This window comes from Cynara cardunculus (genome assembly GCF_001531365.2).
Source record: "Cynara cardunculus var. scolymus isolate 2C chromosome LG 16, CcrdV1, whole genome shotgun sequence".
In the NCBI taxonomy this organism is placed as follows: Eukaryota; Viridiplantae; Streptophyta; class Magnoliopsida; order Asterales; family Asteraceae; genus Cynara; species Cynara cardunculus.
The window spans coordinates 13,353,395-13,357,636 of NC_037543.1; positions in this window are offsets into that span (position 1 = coordinate 13,353,395).

Genomic DNA, 4,242 nt, shown 5'->3' on the forward strand with positions numbered 1-4,242 from the left:
AAGGTTCCTATCTATTGTGATAGCACTAGTGCTATTGCTATTGCAAACAACCCTGTACTTCACTTCAAGACCAAACATATAGAGATTCGATATCATTTTATCAGAGATCATGTTATGAATGGTGATATTGAACTTCACTTCGTTCCAACTGACACTGATGTCTTAAAACTCTCACTGAATCTTTCTTTTCAGTGATAAAATGTTTTAAACGGTCTTATCAGTGTTTTGTTAAATGCTGTATGACTCTTTGTTTTCTTAAAAACTTTTTGTTTTTAAAAGAAAATAGTTAATGAACCGTCTTTATGACGATATTCTCTTTTTACTATGTGCGACGCTTTAAGACACGCAAAAGCTTTTGTCATTACGCTACCTCATTTAATGCCATCCAATCATGGATGAGAACATAGTATCTTTTTCATCATGACCACTTTCCCGAACCGTCGTCTTTTTCCCTCTCATATTTCTTCTCTCTCCTCCTACATATAAATATGAGACTTCTTCTTGACTTTTCTTTTTACGCTTTCAATATTCTTAATCGAACCTCTGCAAGAATTTCTCCAAAGCAAGAATCCTCTAAAATCTTTAAAGCTCGTTCGACCTTTTCTCTCATACAACTAAGGTCGATATCTTATTCTTTTTCTTTATCTTCTGTTTTAAGAAATATGTTTAATTTGTTTTAAGAACTTTGTTCTCTTAATACATTAAACAACAAAGATTATTTAATCAACTCCTACTTGGTTATAATCTTGTTTCTTTATACACATTCCACTTGATAAACCCTAATCTTTTAAGGTTTTTCAAAAGAAGTTTTTACTTGTTTCAAAAACCTTTTCTATACTCTTACCCCAAAAACTCTTAGTTTATTTCTAACAACCTGTTTGCTCTACTTCTTATTATTACAAACAGACGGCAGCCAAGAACATCAACTTCTCCATTGACGAGATCTTCATCAAGGCCAACAACCACATTGCCTTGTTGGAGATACCTTCTTCAAAGGCGTTTTACCAAGACGCGGCTGACTTCCTCAAGCAGTCGTCCTTGGGTTACGCACTCAACCATGAGCCCATCATGGTTAAAGAACTCCTTCAGCAGTTCTGGTTCACTGCTGAAGTTGTTGAAGTTGAAGTCAGGCCCGGACGCCAAGTGGGGCAGATCAACTTCACTTTCAATCGCATGGAAGTGAAGTTTGGCGTCACCACTCTCAGGTCGGCTCTCCGCCTTCCCAAGGGCCCCTACGATAGCAAACCAACCACCGCCGAGATCATCAAGTTTCTCAACGCCATTGGCTATCAGTGGCCAATGAAGAAGGACTCCAACGCTCCTCTGAAGTCCTTGATAAAGATTGAGAAGAACAGGATGTCAGCTGTCTGGCAATACCTGGTTTCTCATTTCATCCAATGCATGGGTGGAAAAAATGGAGGTCAGGACCAGGCCTCTAGGATCGCCTTAACCATAGGCGTATATGCGATTCAACGTCGCAATATAAATTATGTTGCGATCATTTTCGATGACCTGGTGCTCAAGTTGAACAAGCGCCAGCGAGAAAAGGTGGTGCCTTACACTAGGTTTTCAAGCTTGGATCCAGGATTCTGGATCATAAGCTGAGGGACATTGATGTGGCACTAACTTGTATTGTGTCCATCACTACCTCTTCTGCTCAGGTGGCCATGACAAGGGTAACCCCCCCCCCCCCGGCGTCTAGCCAAGCCACCAAAACCCCTTCAAAATGACCCTCTCAACCATCTATTGGTTCTCCTCAGAGAGCCAAGAAGTCCAAAAAGGGCACAGCCACGTCTAGTTGGAGCCTCTCAAAAGGCTTCAGTTATTGAAACTAGCCTTATCCCCAAGGCGTCTTCTGCTAACCCTCCTAGCTCTTCAGTGATCTCTCCCATCACTGTCGTATCAGTGGTACCTACCCCAACCGCCTCAATGACCCAAATCACTTAAGGTGTGAATATTAGCGCCGCCACCGCTGAACACCCACATCTCTTCCCGACCGTTTTCTCTTCTCCTCCTTTTTTGGTCTTTACACATGTCGATGATGTATCAACGATTTTCCTTCCTGATACTGAGACGCACACCACTAGACCTGAGGTTGCTTCTCTCGATGCTCCTCAGCATACAGATGTCCATCCTCTCGACGACATCTTTGATCACGCCAGTGACAATCCTTTAGATGTCATTGATGGCCCCTCAGGTATTCCATCTTCCTACCCGTTCTTTTGTATTAACCGTGAGCCCTTAGTTCACACTTCCTCTCTTGTAGATCCTTCTTCGATGCATCAATTTGATGCTCAGGGAGAGGAAGAGGACGAGGCGAGAAAGACGATGAAGGAGATGAAGAGATTGACGATGACTATGATATGTCATCAGACATCAAACTTCTCCTTCCAACTGTTGATACCGTCCTCTGTAGGATCAACGAAGTCCACCAGGAGATGCCCGGTCAGGTGATCTTGATGCGAGCTTCCTTGCCATCCAGGCTGACGTTCAAGAAGTTCAGAGTCATCTCCAGACTCTCCAAGAAGCTGTTCAAGCCAACACCAATGCCATTGCTGTTCTTCACAGTAGGCTGACGATGCTCAGGCTACCATTGATCAGCAGACTGGTCTTCTTCAACAGATCTTGGATGTTGTCCGTCAACCAGCTCCAGTGATTCCACCTTCTTTCTCTTCCAGTGATCGCGCCCAGCTCCATGAGACGCGTGAGGCAACGAAAACTCTAGGCAGTGCTTTGTCAAGTCTAGAGGAGATAATGGTTCTCCATCATCAGCGTTTGGACGAACTCTCTGGCCAATTCTCTCAAGTATTAGCCAGAGAGGAGGAGATGAGGTCCAGCGCTGGTGAATCATCTGATGCTGCTCCTGCTCCTTCTCAGGCCGTTGGTCGTTGAAGAAGGAAACTTGAAGGTATTGTTCAATATCCCTCAAAAACCTTTATTTGAAGACTCTACCTTTCAGGTAGTGATTACTTCAAACTATCAACTTCATATTCCATCAACAACCTGTGGTCGACTGGAGCGGGTACCTAATCACCCCGTCTCCTATGCTCCTACCGACCAGCAGATGTCTCAGCTAAAGGAGTCACTCGACCATACTAGAGTAAAAATTCCTCTTCGTACCTTTAGTGGTGGTGAGTTCGACTTCCTTTCTGAAGCTGAAAGACTCGAGGCATTGAGGGGCTGAAAAAGAGTTAGAGCTTCAAAAGAAGCAGATTGAAGACAGCTTGAAGCTGGCCAAGTCACTAGCTGAAAAGGTCCTCCCCAAGAAAAGGTCCAAGAAAATGGTGAATGCTGTCCAAGCCCAGGCTAAACTTCTTTCTATTGTAGAAGCTGRGCATGAGAAGAACCTGAAGCTGGTGGAAAAGGACAAGCGATGGAGCGAAGCAAAGCTGAAAAAGAGAATCAGTCCACGCCCGATTATCAGCGTCAGCATCAGCGGACGTTCTAAAGATGGTGGAACACTGGTCTCAATGCTCATCACCAGGGACAATCTTAATGTTGTTACCGAGTACCCTTCCTACCTAGGCCGTTATGGATACAGCGAATGTATGGAGATTAGACAAGCCATTCATCGATCCAAGTCGAGACACAAGACACTTATCGAGGACACCATCAGCGAGCTCATCAAAAGGATGTCCAGGTATGTCAAGGTTCCCGACAGGCCATCTCTGAAGAAAGGTGGAAAAAAGAAACTCAAGCTCTCTGATCCTAATGATGGACCATTCCTAAGGAACAAACATGAAACAAGGTTCTCCTTAGATGAAGTCCTGAAGGGTTATCAGAGTACAGACATTTATATGCTGAATCTTAACTTTTCATATAAGGGTCCCTATACACCCAACTCTATGCATTTTAAACCTGAGTTAGGAGTTATATTCCTTGACTATGAAGGTGAAGTCAGATTTCAGAGAATGTCAGAGCTACATCTATCTCCAATGGGTCATCTGGTTTACCTCTTGCTCTGGATAGATGATAGCATGCCTGGAAAAGTCGTAGATCTAAAGATACGAAGAGAATTCCTACGTCGAAGAAACCTTGGTGAAGATGTACCTAGTTACATAGATCTAAGTGTTCTAGAATAGTTTCTCTTTGTAACAACAATCCACTTTTCCTTGTAACTTCTTGTAACTACATCTATGTCCAATGATGATGATGATAATAATAGTAATAATAATAGTAATAATAATAGTAATAATAATAATAATAATAATACTAATAATAATAGTAATAATAATAGTAATA